Here is a 15,447-nt window from a genome sequence, read left to right on the forward strand (position 1 = left end):
TAGGAATCGAACTTTTTATCAGAACTTTGTCTAATAATGAATATTGGTATCAATGTTAATAACATTCACTAAATATTAGTGATGTTTAAACTTAGATATACAATTACTTAACATAAACAACATACATATGCGCAATGCTTAAGGAAAATCCTAATCGTGTAGTATTTTGCAACAATGAGCGATTAACCGTTAAATAAAGAAAGCAGATAACTCCTACAAAACATTGTAATGAAGTGCTATAACCTAATTATTTCGCCTTTGTTTAGAGTACTAATTTATAATCAAAGCCTAGTGTGTTAAAACGTTCGTATAACCAGAACAACTTTACTGATTGAATAGTCGAGACACCTCTTTCTTTTCGATGTTCTTTTTTAACCGACTTCAAAAAAAGGAGGCGGTCCTCAATTCCATTGTACGTTTTATTTTGCATGTACGCTACGCAATAACTACGACTTTGTGAACCGATTTTGATGATCCTTCTTTGTTGGAAAGACGTCAAGTAGCAGTTCCATTTAAATTTGAAGAAAATATTCCATCTCCAAGGGTGGCAAAGTAGAGGATCAATTCCGTTTCCCACACTTTCCGGTAACCGATTTCAATGAAACTTGGCAAATAGATGTAATTGCACGAACTTTTGAGGTCGGTTTTTTATGAACTTTGCCAACATGCCATATAATTTTGTAACCAACATGTTACATATTGCTTACAAAATTATATGGCCGGTAAAAAAAATAATCCAAAGAATATATTACATTCTCATGAGAAATCTGAGCGGCAAGGTCGGGGGCGGCAAAACAGGGTAGTAGACCACTCGGCCCGAAAGGCCCCGATGCCCTTTTATTTCGCTCGTGAGGCAGGCCCAATTTGGAATTAACTTTACCGTGAATCCCTCCACAGATTTGTTGCGCATATGTTTTAAATTGATACCTTTATTTAATCATTTACTAAAATACAAAAACTGGTATTTGCTGGGATTAAAGATTTAGTCAAACAGTCCTAACTTTTGAAAATCCACCTGTATCGTGACTGGCTCGAACGTTGCCACTACACTGGCAACATTGCCTCGTTGGACGGCAATGGACACTTACTTAACCAACCACGATCCAAAGCAGTGATCGAAGCCCCTGTCTCTGAGTCCCTGAATCCCAGGGCCCTGTTTTAAATTGCTATGTCATCACAAGTTAAATTTGGATTTGAAGTGAGGACTTCACAACATTCATAAACACTCCATACACTGCAACTTAACAATTCTGACAATAGTAACAATTGCAAATTCATAACTTAATGTTACGAATTTTACATTGAGTTTATACATTACAAAATTGACTAAGTGCTCACCTACATCATTAATAGTTTTAATTACATCCAAAGTAGTAAATCAGGGACAAAATGATTTATTTCGAAATATGCAGTTAAATCACACAACGATAAAACAAGATCGCATATCAGCTAATCTAAAATGAAAATTCATAAGAAGGTTATTTCCAATATAAAGACACCGTATTTGTAAGAAACGTTTTAGCCAGGATCTTACTTGCCAGAACAAGTACGGTTTTATGAAGATTTATTTATTTATACATTTTAAGAAAATTCACGGACGAATAATACAATTATGGTATACTTAAATATGAGTAATCCAATGCTATTTACGAATTTCCACTGACATGAAACAATATAAAGTGCTTAGCAAGCCAAAAAGAGATTATAAGAAAAAACAAAGAACACAGTCACTAAATTAAAAAAAATAATAATAAAAAATACTATTAATAGACAATTAAACGAGCAAACCAGTGTATAGATAGGAATATATGCTATTTGATTTTATAACATTGTTCAATTATTTTCCCATTGTCACTCATGACATGTGTCTTATAATGCAAATTATAGAAATGTATGTTACGAAAAGCAAACATAAATAACGGAATAATTAATAGTATATACTTACTTCTGATATAAATAGCAAAGAAAACTGTAACAATTAAACTAAAACATCAACTTTTGAAATAAATTTATAAGAAAACTAAAAAACTATAAAAAACACTAACAGATTATCCAAGTCACAGTACGTCGTCCTACCGTAAGGACATACGTCGTACTGAAAGAAATATTGAAACATGTCCCTTATTAAGGAGATAATCTTAATTGATAAGATTTCTAGTCAACGATTAGTTTATTCAATTATTTTATCGTGTGTTTGTCAAGGCTCATCATATCATCATCATTGTTATCATCTGTCGATGCATCGTTAGCACAATATTGTAAACAAATTACCATCAAAAATAACTGTCATTTATTACGCAATGTTACAAATTTTATGAGATGTAATAGTAATGCAATTCGTCGCCTTCTACACAGCCAATTACCTAATTCAAATTCAAAATCAAAATAATCTTTATTTCAAAGGTAAGCGTTTATTACACTTGAAATCGTCACATTGACTAAACTCTACCGCTCATTCGTAAGGCAAATTCCCCTAAGAAGAATGACCCAGAAACTCCAGGGTTTGCTCTTTGTAAATAACATTGTACACATTCAACATTTACAATATATATATATATATATATATATATTTTGTTTTCAAACATCAGAGATCGAGACTACCTCCATGAGCTAAACGGGTTACTACCACCGATTTATGTCATCCAAATTAGCCTTTTTATAAGGTTTTTGTTTCACTGTAGTTTTAAACCTCGTGAATGGAAAATTTTTTATATCAACCGGAATCTTGTTATAGAAGCGTATACATTGCAAAAAAATTAGATGAATTTCTGACTTTGTGAAGATGACTATCAAGAACAGCTAGTTTATTTTTATTCCTCGTATTAATGTTATGTCTGTCACTATTTTTCATAAAGAAATTACTGTTCCTTCTTAACATAAATTACATTTCCATAGATGTACTGTGACGACTAGTGTAAGAATCTTAATTCCTTTAAACTTATCTCTCAAAGATACTCTGGAGCCCAGATTGTTAATTGCCCTAACCGCAAGTTTCAGCAGGACAAAGATTCTATTGATATCGGCGGCATTACCCCTAAGCAAAATGCCCTAAATTAGTAAACCTCGTAACCGCCATTGATACGAACTTTTGAGTTAGCATAGTAAATAGAATTACTAGAAATGATTATAATGTGACAATCTATGGTTATACCTTTATTTTATACCTAAAAGAACGTGTATAAATTATATTTTAAGCCTTAATTGCCCGATATTGCGCTTGTAGAATAAAAAAAGGATTTCGTCCAAAAACGAAGTTACGTGGTATTCACATTTAGCCGAAGCATTATAATGTGACTTGCAGTGTTTTGATTTGAGATAATAATTGAAGACAAAACCTACCTAACCTACGGCTCTGAGGCGTGGTCACTTACTATGGGCCTCATCAAAAAACTCAATGTCACTTTTTATTTTTAAGTAGCAGTGAACTAGAAATGACGGCCGTTGGGGCAGAAAGGTTCTCGAATCGGAGACCACGAACCGGAAGGCGTTCAGTGGGACGGCCCCCTACTAAATGGACGGATGACCTGGTAAGGGCGGCGGGTAACCCATGGATGCATGTTGCGTCCGACCGGCAATAAAGTCTGGCAATCTTTGGGGGAGGCCTATGTTCAGCAGTGCACGTCTTCTGGCTGATATGATGATGATCACGATGGCTCATTACATTCATTACATCACATCATTACAGTTTATATTTCTTATTACTGCAACGACAAATATGTTTATTAAAAAAAATATATATATTACGTTAGCATAATAAACAACATTTAAATAAAACTGATATTTAAAACTCAGATCATAATAACTATAAATATAGTTTCTTTAGCTTTAGGATTTTGAAAACATAAAATAAATTATTTTCCTTTTGACATGCTTAAAAGAATACCACAGGGATCTAATATAAACCAAATTCAAAATTATCCCTGTTTGTTTTTATCCGCTTCTCACGCCAGGTGCGTAATAATACTTTTAGCTTATCTGTTAAAGTGTATTCCGTGAAAGTGAGCTTGCATTCGATCAAGTTTCGAAAATATTTACGATTCAATTTTGTTTAGTTATTTTGGGTGTCAATTTGTTTTATTAATCTGCTTTGTTATTTTGTTTTCAATTATTGGATTTTTTATTCACTGTATCCTTATTTGTCGTTAAAACGAAGATCAAAACATGGAGTCAGTCAGTGCAAGAAACATCTACTGGTAAATCCAGTAGATGTCGTCGTTGTATCAATATTCGGCTTATTGACCACAGTATCGACTAAACAGTAGATTAATTCATAATAAATGTAAGTGACAGCGACTCTCTCGAATCGGATTCTGAAATGGATGGTTTTGGAAAATGTTTATATTACATTATAAGGTTTTTTATTATACATTTATTTAAAAAAAAAACGAGGACCCCAGTGGCGAACGGTTACCATGCAGGATGGCCACACAGTGATTCGGTTCCCGGGCCGAGAGAAATATTTGTATGGTCTACATTTAATTATCTCGTGAGCTTGAGTGTAATTTGTGGTTGTTTATTTGTGTGTCCAGGGCACCCGCGATACAGGGTTTCCCTAGTATATACACATATATATATATGTGTGTGTGTGTGTGTGTGTGTGTGTGTGTGTGTGTGTGTGTGTGTACATGTATGTATGTATGTGTGTATATATAGATACGCTAATGATAACACATACTCTCGCACGTTACTAGGAACATTGGACAGTATCGTTTTCACAAATGACGTATACAGTGGTAGGAAGGGGTGATCGATCGCTATTGCCATGCTATTTGGCACAAGCTATAGGCACGAAGTAGACACTCTTACCTCCAGATATAGAGATCCATATACTATGTGGGTGCTATATAGAAAATGGAGCACACTGTTTAATACACATATACAATACATATTCTAGCTTTGAAATGTTTTATTTTTAGAAACAGGTCGAGAATTAAAATTTCCCGTTCGCCACCTTTGGAAAGACAAAGCAAAGCGCTTCGTGCGTAATAGCGGTGAACAGGGTAAGGACAAAATTTTCCCAGCACATGAAAAAATTATGGCAAAATAAAATACCGACAAATCAGAATTTTGCTGATCGTTTGTGAGCACGGAAAAAGTAGAACAGAGGTACCGAAGAGGTGTGTTCAATTCTCGGTAGGACCAATCTGGGAAATGAAATTTGGTTCTGTGATGGATGTTCTGGGTAGTGCCCCGGAGTGAAATCTGATGCTCTGGTACTCATAGTACAGGGAATTCAGTAGTTTGAAACCAGGTAATTAGTACGGATGTTTTGGCAAGTTGACACGTTACATTACTAATCGGATGAATAATCGTCTAAGACAACTCGTGTGGACCAGTCATACATAAAATTTCAAATCCAATAGCAAAGACAAACAGTGCATGATTCAGACTCTGTAAAAAGGCAACAAGAGCCTCATCATGTCTCTCAATTGTCTTATTTTACAGGTTGTAGAAGGCATATAGACGATCTGTATTTTACCCACTTTGAGACAGCTGGCTACACAAGAAGTCGGTTATTTGCAGCTCTGCAACACTATGTTGCGTATCTTCAATGGCTACCGAATACGCTTAATATGCTTCCACAACGTTAAAACTAAACCGTCATTTTAAAATCAAAGACTCGCGGTTAGGGAAATTGATTATCGGTATACCATCTTGCCTACAGCATTTTTTATATCTAGAGATAGCATTATTTTTTATGGCTCTTTTAATTGTGTACGAACGACCTCCATCTGCCCCATGGCAGATAGAGGTCGTTCGTACACAGCAGCCGTCGTCGTCGAGAGAAATGAAATATGTCACCGACGACCATAAAAAGAAATCGCATCGCATACTTATTTGCTGACTTGCTGCATGACCTTTTTTTACCACTCAGACCTTGAACACGTAGGTAATGGGTAGAGTTAATTTCCAGACCGTAGTTGAAGCTGCCTTAAAGTTGAAATACAGACACGATACAAATCAATTATCGGCACATCATGCGATTTTTTGATAACGTTCAAAGTTAAATAATTTTTTGTTCATAGGTAAGCAAATTACGCTTGAAATGGTCATATTGATTAAACTCTACTGCTCATTTGTAAGGCTGATTCCCCTGAGAAGAATAAGCAAGAAACTCTAGGTGTTGCTATTTGTAAATTAACATATATACACGTTTATCATTTAGAATTTTTTCATCAATTCATTTTCAATTTAATTCAAACAAAAGATCGAGACAACCTGCAAGAGCTAACTGATCTCTACCACGGTTTTTTGTCATCCAAATAATAATAATAATAAAAATAACGCACACACTCAACATAGCCCCGCACTAGGGAAACCCTGTGTCGCGGGTGCCATGGACACGCACATAGACAACCACAAATTACACCCAAACTCACGAGAGAAATAAATACAAATCATACAAATATTTCTCCCGGCCCGGGAATCGAACCTGGGACCTCTGCGTGGCAGTGCGGCATGGTAACCGTTCGTCCACCGAGGCAGTTAAATAGAACGTAGAATACTGTTTAACAAATAAACTTTATTATAAAGGTTTTTTTCACTGTACTTTTAAACCTCGTGAATGGCAAGAATTTCATAAAAGTACTGTGACGCTAGTGTAAGAATGTTAATTTCTTAAACTAATCTCGAAGCACAGTTTGTTAGCCGGGAATGATCTAGGAACTATGCAAGCTCGCGTGCCTCACACATAATAGCGTAACCGGCCATCTGGTGAGAGGAAGGTTTGTATAGTTCATGAACTGTATTTTAGTTTGCAGATGACACATGTTTAATATCGGATGATTGGGGCGCTGAAACTGCTTTACAAAACTTACAAATTAAATTCACATCAATTTGTATATGGTCTCATGATGCCGGTCATCAATGTCGATAAAACGAACCTACTACAATTAAGGATCCACGAACAAATTGGCAGCGCATGACCACCAACGCTTGCAAGTCAACCCTCCGTCATGCAGCTGCAAGTACATAGAACAGGAAGCTCACCACTCATCTTAGTGTTACTATAGATATTCGCTTCATTTGGATATGCAATAATTGCTAAACTATACTTAAGTATAGGAAATGAAACTGTTTTTCCGGATTTAAATCGCGTATATTTGTTTTTTCAAACAAACCAGCCGTGGAAACGTAGCCGCTTTAAGTCAACCGTGACCATGGGACCTGTAAAGGGCCCGAAGCGTCGGTTTGTTTGAAAAAAACAAATATACGCAATTTAAATCCGGAAAAACAGTTTCATTTCCTATGTGTAACAATCGCGAAAACCTAAGAACTCGATATGTACTTAAGTACTTAAGCGAACAGTAGCATTCACAGTAAGATTACAACATTACAACTGTATACAGCATTAGCTGAGAGTACAATAAGCTACAGTATAAGCAGTTATGGGCGTACTTTTAAATCGTATATTCAAGGGATTTATAGTCTTCAACTCAAAATTTTAAAGCAAGTGGTAATTTTAGAAATGACGATCAAAGACGAACAAAGAGATTAAATATTATTACAGTAAAGTGCTACCAATACAAAAACGATTAAAATTCTAGTTTTGTTGACAGAAAACTACTTCAAATTCAATAAAAATTTAAAGAACTTTGGCATAGTCACACGTCAGGGTCACCCAAGAGACTGTCATTAATGTAGGAGCTCGTAATTTTTATGGTGCTCGTACAACCAATTACTTGGTTCCTAGACTTATGAACACGCTACCACTGCACCTTAAACGAAAAATTATCCAAAAAATATAAAATATATAAAAACTTGTTTCTTATCCGCAACATCCGTAACATATTTATGTAAAATTTTTATAATCTACTTAGACACAAATATAACGTAATAATATCTATAGTACATGCGAACGTTGACACCTCGTTTTAAGTCTCTAGTACGTACATTATGTATGTTAGTTATAAAAAAGTAAGTATTCGTATTTTTTGGTAGGTATGTATTTTATCTGTATGTTGAAATCGACCTACGTGTATATGAAATCGTTGTAAATATTGATATTTAATTAGAATGACAATCTTAAACCTGTAAGTAAAGTTTAAAGAAAAATCATCATATTACCGATTCCATACAAAATTGTAAGTTTAAATATTTAGTACAGTGTATATTGACCTCATAAAACTAGAAGTCCTTAGTGGTCCATGCGAATAAAAGAACTAGTTTGGAGCGTTCGTTCAATGTCCGAGCAACGGCATGATGAACTAACGAACTAGAAGAACTAAACGAACTAGGAGAACTAAACGAACTAGAACACCGAGCTAGTTCAGTTGACCGATTGAACTAGAAATCGGATCGCTCCCTTTAAAGGCCAATCAGGCACAAATCTTGTGAGGACAACTACTCTTTACAATGAGCGTTAAGGTTACCGAAAATTACTAGCTACGATTGATGAACCTCTGCGGTTGAGGCTCATCAATTGTATGCTCGATGCAATAACTAGACAACCTGCTAGAGCACTGTGCGATACTGAGTGCCTCATTATTACAAGCATATATTACGGCTATTAATGCTGCATTCGTATAATGTCAATACAATCTGCATTTTAGCAAATTATACAGTATATTTTCGCTATTAGTATCTCTGTCAAAAACAGTCTTCTTTATTTGAAATGTAATCGTTGCACCTCTCTGGACCATTGGGCCTAGAGAAAGCGCTACTACATCAAAACACTGTCAGTGACTGCATTATAATGGTTTCATGTGATAGAATTCATTTTTAACCGACTTCAAAAAAGGATGAGGTTCTCAATTCAACTTTTCTTGAATGTTACGCGATTACTCCGGCAATTGTGAATTTATTTTAATTATTCTTATTTTGTAGGAAAGTGGATCCGTCAGTATTAATCCCATTTAAATTTGAAGAAAATATTCCACCTCTAAGAGTGGCAAACTAGGGGATGAATCCGGTTCCGTGCACTTTGCGGTAACCGATTCCAATAAAAGTTGCAAAATGCATGTAATTCCACGGACTTTTGAGGTTGTTTTTTTATAAAAAAAAGTTTTAATTATGTATGAAACAGTCAATGTGAATTCACAGCAACAAATTTATCTAATTGTAGCAAAATTTGTAGCGGGAACTGTCGTATTATAATTAGCAGAGCACTGGTGGGAAATGACTATTCAGAAGACAATTATCGCATCAAATTGTTCCAAAAAAGGCCAAACTTGTCTTTTGAAGTCACCGTGTATCTTTTCCTGCGAAAAACCTTAATTAAGTTTTCTCTCTCAAGTCGGTCCCTTGATGCTGCGGTCGTCGGCACGTCGAGTGAACATTCACATAAACGTAATGTAAGGATAAATTAAAATAAGTATCTCGATATACATCCTATATTACCTCACCGCTCACCACAACAAAAAATTGTTGAAAACACGTGATTTTTGTATTAATTGAACACAAAAAATTACAGAAATAAATTTTGTATAAATATATATGTGTGTGTGTGTGTGTGTGTGTGTAATATAAAAAATACGTATTAAATTAAACTATGTATAATATGTAGTGTAGTTTATATATATATATATATATATAGCACTGGAACCTCCTTGTGAAAGAAAAGAGATGAAAGAGAAGAGAAAGAGAAAACAAAGAAATCCAGTCCAGGGAAGTACTGCCACCTTACGAATTTCAGCCGTCAGGCAGTAATGTGAGCTATCCGGTTCCGGTTTCGAAGTGTAAGGGTACTGGAGAAATTACAGACACATAGGACTTGTCAACTAATGTCCCAGAGTGACGGGCGCAGTGACAGTGGCAGTGCCCCTAAAATATTTACGATTCAAAGCTCTGAGTGGCACTGCAACTGTTATGGACAGACGTGTCGCTTGCCACCAGGCGCACGACTTGTTCGTTGGTCGTTGCTTGGTATTATAAAAAAAAGATAATTCTTATATAAGATATATAATTCTGTTTTTTTTTCAAATGCGGTAGCACCCCCTGGACAGCATCAACGCCTGCAATTGCTTCCGATGCCCTTAATTATTAATATCATATAATATTATATAATATAATATTAATATCCTTACCTACTATGGTATAAGTTTAAGTAAATGATCTACGGGAACATATGTTTTTTAATTTATTTATTTGTTTATTTGCATATGAAGTAACTTTACTAATTGTTGCTAAAGAAATTCTGCAAATAGCAAATCCACCATTTGTAATAATTACGTAGATTGTTGTTTATTAATCCGTTATTCGATAATAGCTTCACTTTTGTACCCATCCACTATATTAGCATTCTGTCATTGCAACGTGATTTATAAAGATACAATCTTCTTTTTTGATTATGAAATGCTAAAATTATAATATAATGCGTTTTGTATCCGGTAAATTAAAAGATTTCAACTTACCGGTTTACGAGTAGGTATAACACACAGAAGGTAGATACTTCAATCTTTTTATACACCTTATTAACGCACACACACTCAACATAGCCATGCACTAGGGAAAACTTGTGTCGCGGGATGGTCGCGGGTACCATGGACACACACAAAGACAACCACAAATTACACCCAAACTCACGAGAGAAATAAATGTAGGCCATACAAATATTTCTCCCGGCCCGGGAATTGAACCTGGGACCTCTGCGTGATAACCGTTCGAGCACGGAGGCAGTAAATTATTAAATTAGACCATCCTACCTATAAGTAGCCGTGGGAAACATAAAAACACTACTTACTAAGGGAAAAATAGAGGAGACGCTGTACAGTGTTAATTAAAAATGACTTTAACATCAAAATCCAACTTAAAAATATTTTTAATTCATAGGTACACCAATTACTAGAAATTTCTCTGCGATTTCGAATAAAAAATAATTCGCGATAAATCGAGAGTAACCCCATAGCCCAAAGAATTGTTAAACTTATGTGACAATGAAAGAAGTAAATTGCTCATAGAACAGATGATCGATGGAGGCGAAGAGTGGCGTAGACAGAGCTGGTAAAAGTTGTGGAAATTCTCAGGATGCAAGCTGAACAAGACCGGTCAATCATTGCGGTGATGTTGCGTGCAGAAGACGTCTTTCGGCTGAAATAATGAAGTAAATTATAATTATATTTTAAATCTTCACATTTCTTAAACGCCACTATAAATTCGTAAGGAAGAGCCCTTGACAAAACTTAATGGGAAACTATATATTTTAGTCACATAGCGAAACATAAAAAAATTTGGCCTAGGGAAGAACTTACTGAAATTCAACCGCGTAATTTAAGCAATTCCCAATTCCTTTGAATGTTTAAAAAAACTAACAGATTAAGAAAAAACTGAAAACGCTATCATACGCATATAAAGGCTCTTCCAGTAAGAGGTTTCATTTTGATATGTAAAAAAAACGAGTATATTTAAGCGTAATCATCGGATGTTTATTTAATTGTAAAGAGGAGGGTATACCATTAATAATGGAAAACAATATCCGTCGCACTTTTGCGGGAGAAGTTTTCTGACCGCGTGATTTCTCGAAGAGGCGATCATGATTTCGCTTATACTCCTTTTAATACATATCAAAATGAATTGTTGAAAGACTCTTTACAAACAACCATTATTGCTCTCATTTACGCACCCCTTCTCGGCGTAATTACAATGAGTATAGTGCAAAAAGAGGAGAGGTGAGAATTGTCGCGTTTTTCATAGGTGCAGAGACATCAGCGTTTTGTTCAATGTGTTCAACATCCGAGTTTCGAATGTCGTCGTAAGTACCGGATTGGGGACAGATTTAATGAAGAAAGTCCCTTATTATAATCAGTATAAATCGCCGACATACATCAGTCATAGGCACTAAGTTAGCAATGCATAAATATAGTTATGATTAGTGTACTGAATGTAGGTATTGAAGTTATGATATTATTTTAAGTATAGTCAGCTCAGTATGATTTGGTTAATAAAACAGATTCTATAATTATTTTTATTGTAAACGGAATTTATACAAATTGTTAATACATATATATTGTTGTATGTGTCCTAGTACTTTATATCTGTTGCCAAAATGTGAGTCAAGTTGTTTTGTAGCGAAAATCGGGTCCCACGCTTGTCTTAAATGCGAGATTAACACAGCAGATAAGTTCGTAATAAAGACTAGTATAGACTTAGATATTTATCGACAGGTTTACCTTAGTAATCTTTCGAGCAGATGAAGTCCTGGGTGGATGATGGTCATCGTCTATCATGGACAGAATGCAGCCTATGCGTTATTCTGGTATTTGAAAATCTGTTTATTCTGCTTTATATCGAGGTCTCAGGTTTTCGAATACAAAAAAAGAGGAGATTCTCAATTCCGCCGAATTTTTTGTTTTTTTTTTGTGTATGACACGCGATAACTTATTTGTAAACCAATTTTGATGATTCTTTTTTTGTTAGAAAGACCTCTGTAGTGGTCCCGTTTAAATTTAAAGAAAATGTTCCACCGCCAAGGGTGGCAAACCAGGGGATGAATGACTTTTGAGGTCAGATTTTTTAGTACTCTGTAGTGAGTTTATTTATTGTAGTGAAGGGTTACAGATTAAGATACCTAATTGTCGAATAAAGAATCTGACTGACATCGTTATATCAAAAACACTTGTTACGTATTATTACAATTGCTGTTACTACGACTTGATTATGAAAATATACGACGTAGGTACATAATGTATAGATATTAGTAAAAAATCCCTTTGTTGATCATTTTTAATAATGATAATTTAATGAACCAATAATCTACTATCTACCAGAGACCCCGATAAGATAATCGAGTGTTTTATAGGTACATAATAAGGTAACTGATGAGCAACTGCTTAAGATAAAAGTGTTAAGATGCAAACTATTGCCTTTCCTTCCTACTTCTGTTGAAATGCATCAAGTTCCATTTTTTTAATTTCCCAATATATATATATAGGTGTGTAGAAGAGTATATTACAAATGACGTTGACAGGCCATTGTCTTATCCCAACAGGCCTTCGTCTAACTAAAGTGGGCGAAACTTTACGTGACAACGCCGAAAAAGGGTGTTTACTCGACTATTACTAGCTTGCCTGCTTACCTAACCTCATGTTTCTAATTTTCTGATAAGGTCTATAGAAACAAACTAAAAGTGACAAAAAACCCATCAAAATGTATTTTACATCATATATATCTGCCTATCAATTTCCTTTTCTTTTTCAAAACATAGGCAACATGCTGTGTAGATATATTTACTCTTATGAACACAAGTTTCGTTCTCAGCATAAGCAAGACAACGTTAACAACCGATACCTAATTACACGATTCAGGTACATCGTTCACTAAAAATAGAATAAAGGGTAAACTAATTAAGGGTACACCTACCGTCGTGAAATGGACTCGGAAACTTTCCAGAATATCCACGGCAAACCAACTAACTAGTCCCCGGACCTCTGACGCCGTTTGACTGAAACCCAAATATTTCGAAACGTTTTTGTAATTACTTCAGGAATTAATTTACCTTGTGAAAGTGTGATTCCTTATACGAGTGTTCTGTATAATAAGAACACAAGACAAGGCGGCTTCCCGCAGCCCGTGATATCACGTTCATTGGAGGTATGGGCGTTCTCACGCCACAAGTCCATACAAGAGAACACGGGTGGCACTCTTACAACGGCGCGTTGGCGCGAGATCGCGCGGCGCAGCCCGTGAAACCACGTAGCTTGGGATGTCGGCGTTAGACTTACTCCGGTTAATAATCTCATGCAACTACTTTCACACTGTGATGTAGATACCTATTACAAATGATATATATATACATATACAATAATATATTACACTGTTTTATTCACCAAATTTTGAGCCTGTCTGAGCAACGATGAAGATTCAAAGGCCAATCTATGTTTCTTTAGTATACAGTGTGTAATCGTTAAAAGTACCCAAGCGATTATTCTGTAAATATAAGAGATATCAAAAACTTTTAAACTGTTATCAAAAGTACATTACCTAATAAGTAAAACGACATCAACAACTTTTAAAAATAAAACTAGAAATATACAACATTTCAACGTTAAACGCTCCCTAAAAGACGTTCGTAGAGAGACTTTAGTTTCAAACCACTGCTTTATATACAAAATTCTATACGTACTTAAAAATATACATCACTTTGTTTTTATTATTCATAACATTGTCATCTGTAAATTTATTGTTACCTCTTAAAGTAGGTTAACTATACCTACTCCAGGAATGTCCTATTAAAGGTATGGAAGTGTAATTTTATTTTTAAAATGTTGTTGATGTAGTTTTACTCATTAGGCAAAGTACTTTTGACATCAGTATAAAGGTTTTAGATAGCTGTTATACGTATTTTCTGAATAATCGCCTGGTCTCACTTAACGATTACACCCTGTAACTAATAGTGTGGAGTTACGATAGAAATCTATCATGAAACAATGGAGAGTAGCCGTCAGCGAGGCACAGCGACGCCATTTCAACCTCAGCACAAATGATCTCGGTAGGATAAACAGTATCCTGGTAGCTCCGAGCACTGAAGAGGAAAAGGTGCTATAAAAATTAACTAATAAGACAATTAAACTAAGAATTTAGACTAACACGGTTGCGGACTGCGTCCTTTCCAAGATTATGCAAATCTAGAAAACTCGGACCGACTTCGGATGTCGCTTGTACACTAAATCCGAAACGAATTGGAAAAAATGCGAATATCGCTTACACACTAGGGTGGAGCACTAATGTATGGCAAATTTTTTTTTTTATTATTTTGATTTCTAAGTGCAAGGGATTTGTGCCTTATGTAAAAACATAAACATATGCCGATTTTGGTAATAATTAAAAATGGTTTTCTACCTCCGAATCAACTCTAAAGTTCCGAAATTCTTAAAAAAACTAACGTCTTTGTTCAAGTCTAAATTTAGTGTAAAGTTGGGAAAAATGGATGTGAAATAATACACAATGCAATAATCAGACAAGTAAGTATGTAATAAATGCAAAAAGAAATAAATGGAACTTATAAAAGAAATAGTAGGAACACCTTTAGTTTGGTTTAAAATTACATTTTGTATCAAATTTTGGCATTTTGGCTCTTGATTCTAATTTTGCCTTTATGGCACCTAGCCGCGATTTTTGCGTACACTGAGACATAGCTGCTTCTGTTGTGATCTTCACAGCTCGCTCTACAGCTTGGGTATGGCACGGAAGACGCAAAAATGATAGCTGATCCTCGCCACCAGACTGAACAATATTAGAAATTTCTTCTGTCGACAAGTTTTTAAAAATTGGTGGTTCAGTTATCTCGTTTTGCCAATTTATTATGTCGATATAATTTGTTGCATCAAAATAAATTTTTGGTACTTCAAAAAGCCTTGGAGTTTGTACGGCACTGCTACGAGCCTTCAAAATACGACGGGCAGCCAACTCACGTATATGTTTTCGTTCATCAGTTATCATAGCCACTAATAAGTTTTCAGCATGCGCGAAATATCCGTTCCTTTGAATAACAGTTTCGACAATACCTTTCAA

Source organism: Hyposmocoma kahamanoa, unplaced genomic scaffold (genome assembly GCF_003589595.1).
Source record: "Hyposmocoma kahamanoa isolate Upper Pololo Valley unplaced genomic scaffold, ASM358959v1 100021, whole genome shotgun sequence".
NCBI lineage: Eukaryota > Metazoa > Arthropoda > Insecta > Lepidoptera > Cosmopterigidae > Hyposmocoma > Hyposmocoma kahamanoa.